The 14820-nt window shown below is 45.2% G+C and overlaps 1 protein-coding gene across 3 annotated transcripts in view; it reads left to right on the forward strand.

The window, feature by feature from the left end:
- Positions 1-14820, forward strand: part of GALNT15 (polypeptide N-acetylgalactosaminyltransferase 15) — a 73091-nt gene that overhangs the window by 6302 nt on the left and 51969 nt on the right. The window lies entirely within an intron of this gene.

The following is a 14820-nucleotide window of genomic DNA, read 5'->3' on the forward strand; positions in this document are numbered from 1 at the left end:
ACCAGCACTGCTGGCCCACAGAGCACATTTTTCAACAGCGAGGAGTTACACCACGACTTCCCAAAAGTATGTGCACACCCAACCCCACTGTATTGCTTGTTAAAGACATAGATGTTCAGACCCCCTCACTGGCAATGCTTCAGAGTTCTGAGTTGGAGCCCAGTAATCGGAATTTTTTTAAGCTGATGCTAGATAGTCTGGGGAACTACTGGTAGAGAAAGCGAGTAGAGAGCTGGTAGAGTTTGGGAAGCTTCCACGTAGGAAGCAATACTAGGGTCAGAAAATAGAGAAGACAGCAGAGAGGAACAGGCTACCTCATGGCCCCGGTGGTTTGTCCTTAAACATAAATGTCAGCTCAGCGGTAGCTGGCTGTGTGCTAGCTGCTTTTAACTTGCCTTTATGGTTCAGCCTGTGTTTCCCTGGTTTATGTACCCATAGCTGTGATTAAACAGTTGTGGACCTGGGGTTGAATCCTGGTACCACCTGTTACTGTGTGACCTTGTACAAGTCACTCAACCTCTCTGAGCCTCAGTTCCTCAACTGTAAAATGGGATAATAATAACACCCGTGCATAAGGTTGTAGAGAAAATGACATACAACGTGTGATGATTTTCCTTGTGTATTAAGTCCAAACAGAAGTTACCCTTATCATATTCTTGAGTAAATGGCCTAGGAGTTAAGTTGGAGAGATGGAGAAAAATGGAGCTGTGGATACCATATTGCTGTCCTTTCTCTGACTGAAAAGTTATTTTCTGGCCCTGGAGGCTGCTAAATCATCATAAATGTGCAGGTATATTGGAATTACCCGGAAAGTCTTAAAAACTATTCATACTCGTACTCCACTTCCAAGGATTTCTATTTAGTTGGTCTGGGGTGAGGCCTGGGCACCAAGAGCTTAAAACTCCCCAGGTGGTTTTATGGTGCAGCCGGGCTGCAAGGCCCCAGGTGGTCAATGGCTCTTCACAGCTGGGGGGGGAGAGCTGGGAGGGGTATCTTCTCCTTTGTTCCCCACTTCCTGCCCCAGAGGCCATAATGGGCAAGGGGTCAGAGGGAAGGGCAGGGGCGGGAGAATCGCCTTGGCTGCCGCTTTGTTGTCAAGTAGAAGATGGTGTTGCAATCCACGCAGGGTCCACTCAGTTCCCTGCGAAGACTCTGTCCTGCCAGGCCGTGATTCACCCCAAGATGACTCCCCACACCCCTTGTTGGCTGTGATAGCCTGGCCTGCAAAAGAGGAAGGAGGCAGCTGACAGGGCATCAATAAATCCAAGACAGTAGACGTGCCCTTCGGGATGAGGGACAAGAACAGGAACAAGCTGGGCTTGAGACCTGGGGCTGGAACTTAGCTCAATTCCCCCGACAAGAGAGGGAAGACAACCCAGTATGGGCAGTGTGAGTGGTGCTTATGGGGCCTGGCTGTCCAAGTCACGAAGGGACGCCACAAACACCAAGCTTCCAGCCCTCGAGTCCACAGTGGCCGCAGCAGAGGCAGTACCTCCTCTGGACCTCCACTCTGGATCCCTTACCCCGCAGTGGGGTTGCAGTGTAGACAGAGCTAATTCCATAGCGTTCTTTCTTGGGTCAATCGCACTCATGGTAACAAGTGTGGTAGGGTCTTACTCTGCACTTCAGGACAAACCCAGCTGGCCTTGGGGGTTAGATTAGACGTGGTTAATCTTCACCTTGTCCTGGGGTGGGAGGAATTGATGTTATTTACTCCAGTGCCACTCACAGTGTGGTCCTCAGACCTGCAGCCTCAGAAATGCAGACCCTTCAGACCCCACTTAAACCTACTAGATGAAATGTCTATTTTAACAGGATCCCTAGGTGATTTCCATTCATGTTAAAGTTTGAGAGCCATTATGAGGCCAGTGGTTCACAGCCTCCACCCACATTAGAACCAATGAATCGTCATGTCAAGGCTCCAGCCCAGACCAAGTAAATGTGATTCACGGGAACTCACTCTCTAAGTGAGTCTAATGTGTGGCCAGGCTGAGGACCACTGCTTAGGCCACTTTAGTTGACTAAACAGAGATGGTCAAGTCACTTAAGGGGATGGAGTTACTGCAAGTTTACACAGGAAGTAAGTAAGGAACAGGGAACTGTCCAGACAAGGCTGAAGGAGGCGGACAGGAAGGAGACCCACGATCCACAGTTCCTTTGGGGACTTGGCCTTCCTGACATCCTGCAGCAGCAGGGGCCCTAGCACCTGGCCAAGTATTCTGTACATCTGTCAGCTCACCTCCTATTGTCTTGTCACTAACAACCACTGCCCTCTACTCTAACTGTGGTCCAGGAACCAATAGCATCAGCATTACCTGGGAGCTCATCAGAAATGCAGAATCTCAGGCCCCACCCCAGACCTACTTGACCTAAGTCTGCATTTAATGAGGTCCCGGGTGGTTCAAGGGCATATGGACAGCGGAGAGGCACTGAGCTACGTCTTGGCTTCTACCACCCTGTCTTTGGATTACTGTCTGCTCTATGACCTGCTATCAACTGTGCACTTTTTGCATGTCTAAAGCTCACACTTCTTGAGATGGAGGATCTGGCAGGTTTCTCTGGCCACTGGCCCGGGGAGGCTGTCCCTGTTAGGTGGAACTATGGCTCCAAGAGGCTTCATAGGCCTCCAGTCAGTGTTCAGACCAGGGACTCCCAGTCTGTGCCTGTCTCTGGTTCAGAGGTAGATGCCAGGATCAGAGCAAGCCAAGGATCCCCTGAACCCCCCAGAAGTGAGCTGTGGCACTTTGGAGAACCCACACAAAGAGGAGGGAATGGCATGTACCTTGTGACCTCTGTCCACTGATGGAGAATGACAGGCTGGCAGCATCAGCCTCTACTGCAGACTCCAGCCCTTTCCTCCCATCTCTCTTGTCTGCAAGCTTCTTCATCCATTCCTCCAAGGCCTCAGCTCCAGGCTGTTTCCCAGCCCTAGCAGCCTCAGGCCTGGCCTAGAAGTTGGTATGGTGTTCTCAAGATAAGTGCCACCAATTACAGGCAAGCTAGGATTTTCTTATAATGGAGGAACTTGGCTCTGTGGGATTACTCCCCTGTTAATCTTGACAACCAGCTTACACACTTCCTGAGAACAAGTTCAGTGTCTTCCTTCCTTCAGTGGACAAATATTTATTTAACAACTATCAGAAGTAAGAAGGTAAGCAATACCCAGCCCCAACCCCAAGAAGCTTGGGGTGCACTGGGGGATGCAGACAAGCAAACAGGCTGGTACATCAGTGGGATCAGGGCTGAGATAGAGAAGCCTACCCGAGTGGGGAGCCTCCACTGATTTGATAGGAACGGGGAGTCAGTATCCCCAAAACAGCTTTAGGAAACCTGGCAGAAAACTTTCTACTCTGGCCAGGCAAGGGGAGGGAGGGAAGAGCGTCAGTACTACAGCCAGGCCATCTGGTGCAATGCTGTGACTCATTCTCTTCAGAGCCATCATCCAAATGCATTTTTCCAAGTTCACAGGGGATCCTGGAGCTGCATGAAAAGAGGGTGTGCATCTGTATGTAAACACAAGACACCAGACTCCTCTGATCTTGGAGTGTGAAGATATAAAGCTAGCCTGCAGAACAGCTCTCTTAGGCTAAGATTATCCCTTTCAATCCAGGACACACCCCTGGGCTGGAGAAAGGTATCAACATCCGTGTGTTGGCTAATTAGGGATTAAGCCCAGGTTGATTTGATTCCAAAGCCCTTGGTCGTTCCTGTCCCATTGCTCCCATTCAGAGGATGAACAAGGGAGGTCAGGGGTGAGGTTTTGGACACTTGAGCGACACATACAAACCGAGATAGTAAAATATTCACCGGATATTTTGTTGAAGCAGAGAAGTTAGCCTCATTATTTAACAATAAAAACATATATTTCTTCCTGGATCCTCTGCCTAAGTCCCTAGTCACTTGGGGCCTTGCTTTATGATGTTCAAGAGCCTTTGCCATGCCCTGCCTCATTGGTTGGCTCAGCAATGCTATGAATGTCTTTCCTTCAGTTCCTGGTACATGCCAGCCCCTTCCCACCTCTGGGCCTTAGCAGAGGCTGTGACACCCGCCAGGCAAGCCATTCATTCCCCACCTGCACTCTCTCTCTGGGCTGTGTCCTACTCACCCTTCAGGTCTTGGCTTTGATTTCACGTCCCTACCTCCAGAACGTTTCACTATAGCTGTTGAATAATGATTTGGTTATGTTTAATAAGATATAAACTCCATGCCATTAGGGGCTATCTTAGTTTAGGTTTCCCCTAAAGAAGATCCTGAAAGAAGGCTTTATTTTGCAGGTTATCCCAAGAAGCACAGGTAGGGGCTCAGGAAAGTGGAGCAGAGATGCCTGAGAGAGGCGTGTGTTCAAGGCAGCTACCTCTGTGGGCAGCTGGAGCTCAGCCCTTGGAGACAGTGTAGAACATGCATGCATCTCAGCACTTCCTACCCTCTGCCCTTAGGGGTGAGGGTGCTGGGTATTTCATAAACCAACTCTTTTCAATCACTGGCTGAGCACAGCTCACTGGGGTGGGGTAGGGGTTAATTTTCCAGTTCTTTGGGGATGCTCTGACTGGGGAAATTACACTGGTCAGCCAGGGACAGCCCTAGAGCCATTAGAAGTTGGGCCGTCCTGTATTATAATGAGATGGCCCAAGAGGATATGGGCAGGGGCACCACAGACTGTGCTTCAGGCATCATGTCTATTTCATTCATCTTTCAGTCCTAACACATAATAGGCTGTCAATAAATATCTGTTAAATGACTTGATAGAGAGATGGAAGGTGAAGATTAAAGAGAAAATCAGAATGAAGATAGGCAGGCCTGTTTAGAGCCTCCTCAATGAATAATTATCCTATTTCCTTACTCTGAGCTTCCTGGCAGCCACACTGAAAAATAAAAAAAGACGATATTCTTATTTGTATTCTTCATGAGGAGGAAGCACACCAGTTGCTCAGATGAAGGAAAGTATTTTGTGGCACTTATATCTGCAAGGACTTTTCTTCCAAAGCATCAAAGTGTGGATAACAAGTGACAGGGGGAACAACATCCTCAATAGGTTCCCTCAGTAATGGAGAGTAGGTTTCCTAAAAGTGATTCTTTCACTGTCGCCTGATGAAAGCTGAGAGCGCGATGACAAGCACGACCCCCTGTAAGCACATTTGTAAGGCAGCCAAGACTGAGGGGTCAAGTAAGTTGCCTTTCGAAGACCTTAAGGTATCAGCATAGACAGTGCAGAATGTGTGGAGGAACTGATGGATCGCATGTTTTTCAAATAACCTTCCATCATTGTCCCTTTATGACTCTGAATCCAGAACATTCTGCTCACACTGTAGTCCAAGATGGTGATGATAGATAGATAGATAGATAGATGATAGATAGATAGACAGATAATAGCAGTATACTATCAGCTATTTGCTGTGTAACTTTAAACAAGTCACTTAAGCTCTCTGGGCTCTAGTTTCCTCATCTTAAAAATGGGAAAGTGTGTCCATGATTTAGTGCTCTATAACGCACCTTATCAAAACTTAGTAGATTTTAAAAAATAGATATTTTTAAAACTTTGGTGCTTCAAAAGATGTCATCAAGAAAGTGAAAAAGACAATCCAAGAGTAGAAGAAAATGTTTGTAAGTCCTATATTGGATAAGAGATTTGTATCCAAAATACAAAAAGAACCCTTACAACCCAACAATTAAACAACAAAACACTCCATTTTAAAATGGGCACAGGATTTGAATAGAGATTTCTTCAAAGAAGACATAAAAATGGTCAACAGCACATGAAAAGATGTTCAAATCATTAGTCAGTAGGAAAATACAAATCAAAACCACAATGAGATGCCATTTTACCCCCACTAGGATGGCTGCAGTAAAAGGCAGTGCAAGTGCAAGTGCTGGCAAGGATGTGGCGAAATTGGAACCCTCACACATTGCTGGTGGGACTGTAAAATGGTGCAACTGCTTTGGAAAACAGTTTGGCAGTTCCCCAACGTGTTAAACATGGAGCTATCATGTGGCCAGTAATACCAGTCCTAGGTATATACTCAAGAAAATTAAAAACATATTCACACAAAAACTTATACAGGAATATTCATAGTCATAATATAAGTCAAAATAGGAGCAACCCCAATGTCTATCAACTGATGAATGGACAAATAAAATGTGGTATATTCAAACAATGAAATATTAGGCAGTAAAAAGAAATGAAGTACTGATACAGACTACAACATGATGAAGCTTGAAAACATTATGCTAAGTGAAAGAAATCAGTCACAAAAGGCCACATGTTATGTCATTTCATTCATATGAAGTGTCCAAAGTAGGCAAGTCTGTAAAGATTGAAAGTAGGTTAGTGGTTGCCACGGGCTGCAGTAGTTGCGGGAGCAGTGGGAAGTGACTGCCAATGGGTAGTAGGTTTTGGGGGGTGGGGTGTTGAAAACGTTCTCAAATTAGACAGTGGTGATGGCTGCACAACTTTATACTTGAATCCATGGAATTGTACACTTTATAAGGGTGGACATTATGGTATGTGAATTATATCTCAATAAAAATATTATTAAAACATTAGTGATTTCAGGCCGGGTGTGGTGGCTCACTCCTGTAATCCCAGCACTTTGGGAGGCCAAGGCGGGTGGATCACGAGGTCAGGAGTTCAAGACCAGCCTGACCAACATGGTGAAACCCCATCTCTACAAAAAATACAAAAATTAGCCAGGCATGGTGGTGCACGCCTGTAATCTCAGCTACTCAGGAGGCTGAGATGGGAGAATCGCTTGATCCTGGGAGGTGGAGGTTGCAGTGAGCTAAGATAATGCCACTGCACTTCAGCCTGGGTGACAGAACTAGACTCTGTCTCAAGAAAAAAAAAAAATTAGTGATTTCAAACAGTAACCATTCTATGTTATGGTTCTATAATTTGGACCAGACGCAGCCAGGCAGTTCTTCTGCTGATCTCCCCTGGGTTCACCCCTGTGGCTGCCGTCAGAGGGCGGCTGAGTACACTGAATACTAAGATGGACTCGCTGTCAGACCAGGCAGCTGATGCTGGTCCTCAGCTGGGGCACTTTAGTTTTTCTTCAAGCAGTCTCTAATCCTCTATTAGGCTACGTTGGTTTCATTACATGGCATCTCATGACAGCAAGTGGAAGGCCTTGAGGCTTAATCTTGGGAGTTCTCGAATGTCACTTCTAGTACATTCTATTGGTCTAAGGAAGGCACAAGACCAGCCAGACTTAGGGGCTGAAGAAATAGATTCCATTTCTTGATGAAAAGAGTGGCTGACTCACATTATAAAAAAACACGGTGAACAGATATGTTGTGACCATCTTTGCACACATGAAAATTCCTATTTCAAAGGGCATTTGGGAGGATTAAATGTAATAATTCTTGTAATAATTCATGCTGCTAAAGCACAGCACCTGGTACATAGGAATCCTCATGAAGTGGTGGCTATGATAAATATTAATAAGACGCCCGCATCACACGTGCTACCCTATTCCTCCATTCTCCCTCAGTGAAAACAAATCACAGAGTCAAAGGTGGAAGGATCTTTAGATATTACACAGTGAATCCCTCAGTGTCAGATATGGGAACTAGGTTGCAGAGGAAAGAAGTGACAGACTTGTCCAAGGCCCCTTATCTTCATTCCCTCAAGGGGGATTCAGAGGTCTGAGCCTGACGGAAGGTCTTCGTCCAGGGCACGTGGCACATCTCCTAGTACATCTAGCTTCACGCTCTTCCCCCCAGACCGTTATCCTGGCTCAGGCTGTACACACTTGCAAAGGGGCGCCTCAGAGGAAAAGAATCACAGAAGGCAAAGTGTTGCCTGTGGGTGAAGGAAGAGGAGTCTTGCCCAGTGGTGGAATCGAGAAGTTACAGGAACTCAGTTGGCACAAAATGGCAGCCATAGGTCGTGTCCCATCACAGACATGTTTGGCCACGCAGTTTTATTTAAAAATGTTGGATTAGTGGCCAACATTTAAAAATTAAGAGATTTCCCAGAAACAATTCAGGTTTCTGGCTTTTTCTGAAAATCAGGAAGATGTGGCAAAACTGGACTAAATTTCCTCCCAGTAACGTCAGCTGTTCCTTTTAGGTGGGCCATGTGGTCTCTGGCTCACTGAAGCACCCACAGGGCCAGAGTCACATCTCCCTGGCTGGCATTTGAGCTTATGCTCCCTTCAAACCTGAACAAAGGGGTTGGAGCACTAGGAGGGGATGGCGTAGATGCAGTTCAGGACCTTTCAAAGATCTTTGTTGGCTGGACCCTAGCCAGCTTCCTAGGTTTCCAGTGGCTTCTCTGAATTGCCGCTCAAACCCTCTTCCTAGTTCTGGTCTACCCACCCCTCATTCCTTACTGCCTGAAGCTCTGTAAGGTTGGGTGGGAGCCGGGGAGGAAGAGTGGATGGATTGCAAAGCAGATGACAGGTCCATAGCACCGTTTCCCTCTCTGTCCTCACTTCTACCTCCCTCCTTGTGTCCTCCCTCTCCAAGGTCCTCATGGTGACATGAGGAGCCCAGGGCTTCCAAACATGGGTGAGTAGGGCCATACCATCTGGACCATTTCTTATTGTCTCCTCAGCATCTCCCAAGACTTACACACTCACATCAGCTAAGGAGTTGGATGCTTTCTATTACAAGCTTTATCCTCCTGAAGGGAAGACATCCTGCATTTTAACAATAACAACAACAACAACAACAAAAGGAAGCCACCAAAGCCACTGGATGAGCAAGGAGATTGGAGAGCTTTGCTCCCAGTGGCAGCCTGAATCACAGGAAACATTTTGCTCTTAGGCCAGGGTTCTAGGGAGATTAGGTCCAGCAGGGGATCTAGCTGAACTCCCATCACCCACCTGGCCTCCTTTACCTGTAATCCATGAGGTGAACAGCACCACCATGTTGCATAACTTCAAGGGACACCAGTGCATAGTGATCTCTGAGCATGGCACCCACTGGTGTTGGGCAATGCACCAGCCCTAGTGGTTGAGATGAGGAGTAAATGAGATAATGCATGGGAATATCCTACAAATATCAGTGATTGTTATTCCCAGAATACCAGCCCAGTTCCTCTGCTGTGTTGAAGGACATCCTCAGAGACATGTTCAGACAATACCAGAAGCCAGTCAGCACATTCCTACCTGAGAAATAGTAACAGCTTCCAGTTACTGAAAGCCTGCTATGGACAAAGCACACAACATTTTACATAGCCCTTTAAAGTAACCCTACTTGTTATCCTCATTGTATAGATGAAGAAATTGAAGCTAGAGAGATATCTAGGCGCATGAGAGGTTTGCAAGAATCAATAATAGCTAGCATTTTTGGGCTCTTACTATGAATAAGTACTTCAAATGTATTAGCTCATTTGATCCTTCCAACAACCCCATTTTACAGATGAGCAACATGAGTTTAAGTAAATTGTATATTCAAGATGGATTAACGGAGTCAAAAAGATTGTGGGAAATGAGAATTAGTGACTGAAGTATGACTGAGTCTGTTGGTCTGGAGACTGTTGAAAGCAAGGATAGTTCTCAGAGAGCTTATGGTACTTGCCCAGGTCACATAAGGACAGACTGGAATTTGAAGCCAATGCCAAAACTTCACCTTTTATCCACTTGATATAACACCAGCTGAACTAATACATTTTTGAGCAAGTTTATCAAGGTGAATGGAGTTGCAGTTTGGCTGCTCTCAGGGACTCTATTTGCTTGCCACACCCTCCTACTTGGTTCTGTGCTGCCACCTGGAACTACAGGCAGACAGGACTCATCCCATTTGCCCATCCCTGCATGACTGTGCTGCCCACAGGCTGGTGAAGCCCATCCTGGGATGATGACCATGGACTGACATAAGGCTGTACATGTAGTTGGTATCCCTCCCTTCCTCTGGTGTCTGGGAGCTACACAGTCTGCACCATTCTCAGGCTCCCGCTCCAGCCCACTAGAACAGAAACAAAACAATCCCTGGCTCTTCTTAAAAGCATCTAACAGGCCCTGAGACACAAGACTTTGTCAAATCTGGGGTTATAATATTTAGTTCCGCACTCCAAGCCATGTTGTGGGTGCTGGGCCTTCTCACAAACCTCAGGCTGGGTCCACTCAGAGCCGGTGCTGGTCCTCCTCTGAAACACCAGATTATTTCCATGGTGATTTTTAGCTCTGGTCTCCAGGCAGTTCTGCAGTTGCAGAACAAACCACAGCTGTCGGTTTATGTCCTGAAGACTGCGCGAGTTTCTTTCCCTGAGAGAGGAGAAGGATTCTTTCTGAGCTGATGCCAGGAGACCTGCCTCCACAGCTTGGGGGGACATCCCCCATAGCCTTGTAATGGCTTTCAAGAACCCATTTGGCCTTTAACATCTCTTAGCAGCTTGTTAAGTTTATCCCACTCACACTCCTTGCCCATCCGTCAGTTCACCATCTTCTCTCTCACTATGAGGACAGAAGTTATATCTGTTCATAAAACACAAAAATTCCTGGAGCAAGGGGAGTCTATGAAATTCTCTTTGAAATGCTTGCTCTCCTTATTTTTCTGCCTCCTTCTTCCTCCTCCTGCAGGAAGGAGCCCCCAAAGAATCAAGAACACACACTTTCAAGGCTGGAAGAGCCTGAGAGGTACCTCTTGTATTAATGGGACATCTGTTAATAATGGCAGCAAATGCATAGTGCTCACTCTGTGCCACCCACTGTTCTTGGTGCTTTATAAAGATCATTTCATCTCCACAGCAGCAAACCCCAAAAAGCGGGCCCTACTGCTACCTTTCTGAGGAAACCAAGGCACCCAGAAGCTAAGCAACTTTCCCAGGGTCATCTCCGCAGCTAGGAAGTGGTGGAGCCTCAGTATCCACAACCTGAGTTACCAGGTGAGGCTGCCACCCGGCAGAGAATGTTCTGTGAGATCAAAGAGAGGAATTTGAGTGCCCTGGTCACCATTTAACTAGCAGAGAGGGAAGCTCTCACATCTCCTTACTTTGAGTAATACGCAAGGAGTGTGATCTTAAAGAGCTAGAGGTTAAATACAAATTTATTTCATTGAAGGAGGCCCTGCTCCATGCCAGGCACTGTGCCAAGCCCTTTATCAAACTTATTTCTCCCAAAAGCTCTGAAGTGGACACTGTTGGGAAAGCCAAACTTGAAAGTAGTTCAGTAGATGTCTCATGCTATACTGTAGAAAAGTTGTTTAAAGATAGCTATAATTTGCAAAGATGATCATAAATATAACATTCATACTAATTACATTGTGTCTTTTTGGAAGATGGCTATAAACCAGTCATTGTCTATTGGGTGCCTATTATTATTCTTTGATTCTCTCAATGGGCCTAAAGGGTAATTATGGTTACCCTTACCTTCCAAATGAGTAAACTGATACCTATAAATATTGAGTGAATTACCCAAGGAAACTTAGGAAGCAACGGAGTGAACATTCAAATCTAAATATGTCTGATTCTGAAGTCCAAGTTCTTTTGACCATCTTACTACAAGGATACACACACCACACGCACACACACGTGCACATGTGTGTGCATAACGCACACTTGTGTTGTTTCCAATTCTCATAGTCTATGAATTGAGACAGAGGAAGGAGCTAGGCATGGCTGGCAGGCATAGCCGTGCTCTGTTCTTGGAGCAGACAGGACTGACTTTGGTAAACTATTAAACTGCCCCCACAAGAATTCCAAACCCAGGGCTCTCTGTCCCAAACTCCTTTCCTATCTCAGGTGGCAAATAGCCAGTCTCCTGGCAATAAGCCCAATTAATAGTTTAGGGTTTTTTTTTTCATACCCACTGAATTTACTGAGGCAAAATTTCTTTTCACAGCCACCAGTCCCTGTCTAGGACCCCTGGGTTTACCCAAATGCATGACCACAAAGGAAGTGGAGAGGATATGAGGAAATTTTGCACCTGTTTGTGAGCAGCCTAGAGCAAGTCTGAGGGCAGAGCAGAAATTCTCAGCCCCACCAGGGGAGCAGGGGAGAGAATGAAGGGGGTGAAAGACCTCAGCAAAGACTATGCATGTGCTGGGGACGCAGTCATCTCCCTAAAACCTTACAGGGAAGCTGGTTCCATTCTGGACATGTTATTTGAACAGTCCTGAACTCAAACTATTAAAGTTCATATAAAGTTCATTATTTTATTTGTTTTAAGGATGGTTCTCAGAATGCTGCCATGCATTTAGGGACATCTTTCTAAAGTCCATAGGAATTTATCTTTCAAATAAGTGTTAGATGGCTGTTAAATTTTCTCTTTAAAACTAATATGATGTTTGAGTTAACGGTATTGAACCATGTCGGATTCCTGGTTTTGCTCATTGTGGATGATTATGTAAGATATTTTCATGATGGGGAGCTAGGTAAAGGGAACATAGGAACTCTCTGTACTATTTTGGCAATTTCTTGTCAGTCTTAAACGATTTCAAAATAAAAAGTGATAAAGTGGTAACTGAAAGAAAAAATTACTAGAAAGAGTGTTGCTTTCCCCAAAAAACCTTGCATTTAACTTCTCTAATGGTGATAATTCTGTTGCAGAATACACATTTTACTTTGGCTACCAGGAATCTCAGAGTCAAATTTAAATTCATTCTAGGAATACCTAGGCCCTTATAACCTACATATTTTTGTTCTTTCTCCAAATGCTGACTTTCTAAATTTACTCATATTCCTCAGCTCCTGACTTTTCCTCCTTATTTTTATTTTACCATCATTTTAAGTATTTGTATGGTGTGTATTTTTTTGTGAGTGGCTTCAAATCATTTATGGAAATAAATAGCTTATAAATTTATAAACCAACAAAATAATTAGCTCATTTATGAGATGTTTTTGTGTTTTTAAAAATTATTTAGGAATTCTGTTTACCATTTCCTAGACTCAATTCTCCCTCTCTACACAGGATTTTGCCCTGAGAGTCACACACAGGTTTCCTGTGCACTGAGAGTTGTCTGCCTTTCTTAGGACTGGTACCAAGCTAGGGAGCAGCGTGAGTTGACACCTCTTAGAAGGTGTTTCCCTCAGACAGGGCCAGCCTCAGCCTGGTTGTCACTCTGCCTGCAGTTCCACGTCACAGATTCCTTTAGGTGTCTGAAGTTTGGGGTCCTTGAGATGGCTCCTATTCAAATGTCCCTCTGAGAAGGAACATAGTTTGAGGAGCAGCTGCAACTCAGAAAGAGGCTCTTCAGAAACACACGTTAAGAAAGTGCCTTTTGTACGCAAGTGTGAGCTATACACTGCTCCGTGTATCAGGTTGTTATAATTCACTCCACCCTGGACCCACTGATTCTCAACAGACCCAAAGCAAAGCAAACACCAAGCACCCTGTTCACAGACAGCCCCTCAGCAGAGGGAAATGCAAACACCCCCCGCTATCCAGCCATAAGCCAGTAAAGTAGAAAGGGCGTGAGAGTTTTGAAGGTAGAATATTCAGCACTGCCGCTTGCCAGGAATGTGAGCTTTGATGTCTTCCCTTCCCTCGGAGCCTCCGATTCCTCATCTGTAAAATGGGAGTAAGATAGCCCAACCCACGGATTAATTATCAGATGAATGTGCAGTGATCTATTAAAGGCCTTGCACGGCGTCCGGCATGTTGTTGGCACTCACAAACATTCCATCCTTGTTTTTTCTTCCATAAAAATAATAAGAGCTTAAATGTCTTCTTTTAGAAGTGTCTGTTCATGTCCTTCGCTCTCTTTTTAATGGGGCTGTTTGTCTTTTTTCTTGTAAATTTGCATAAGTTCCTTGTAGATTTTGGATATTAGACCTTTGTCAGATGGATAGATTGCAAAAATTTTCTCCCATTTTGTAGGTTGTCTGTTCACTCTGATATTTCTTTTGCTGTGCAGAAGTGCACATGTATGTTCATTGCAGCACTATTCACAATAGTGAAGTCACGGAATCAACCCAAATGCCCATCAGTGATAGACTAGATAAAGCAAATGTGGTACATATGTACCATGGAGTACTATGCAGCCATAAAAAGGAATGAGATCCTGTCCTTTCCAGGGACATGGATGGAGCTGGAAAACATTATCCTCAGCAAATGAACACAGGAACAGAAAACCAAACACTGCATGTTCTCACTTATAAGTGGGAGGTGAACAATGAGAACACACGGACACAGGGAGGGGAACAACACACACTGGGGCCGTTGTGGGGGCATGGGGAGGGAGAGCATCAGGATAAATAACTAATGCGTGTGGGGCTGAATACCTAGGTGATGGGTTGATGGTGGCAGCAAACCACTATGGCACATATTTACCTATGTAACAAACCTGCATACCTTGCACATGTATCCTGGAACTTAAAATAAAATAAAAATTTAAAAAATAGTAAGTGCTAACATTTAAAAATTGTGTGCCAGGTGCTATGCTAGGTTGTAGGAACATAAAAATAAAGAAAATAGTGTCCTTGCCCTTGAATGGATGACAGAGATTACTGGACACTTAACTATGTGCATCATCCTATCTAAGCCTCACCACAGCCTCAGAGCGTTCTATCTTCCCAGAAGGCCAGGAGGGGTGTCCCTAGGTCATTTAGTTGTGCCAGAAATGTAGGCCTCAGGCCCAAGCCAAAGAATAGAGCAGAGGTTCTCAAAGTGTGGTCCACAGAAAACAGCAGCATCAGCATCACCTGGGAGCTTGTTAGAAATGCAAATTCTTCGGCCCCACTCCATCTGCAGAAACTCTGGGGGTGGGCCCTGCAGTCAGTAGTTTAAAAATCCCACCAGGTGATTCTGATGCATACTCAAGTGTGAGAGCTGTGAGGTTGATAATATTGTCATTCATTCTCATTTTACAGATGAGGACAGTCATCTGCTGAGAACGATGGCAACGTTTCTCAATTGCAATGAGAGGGACTTTGGATTA

The sequence above is a fragment of the Nomascus leucogenys genome, chromosome 8 (genome assembly GCF_006542625.1).
Source record: "Nomascus leucogenys isolate Asia chromosome 8, Asia_NLE_v1, whole genome shotgun sequence".
Lineage (NCBI taxonomy): Eukaryota > Metazoa > Chordata > Mammalia > Primates > Hylobatidae > Nomascus > Nomascus leucogenys.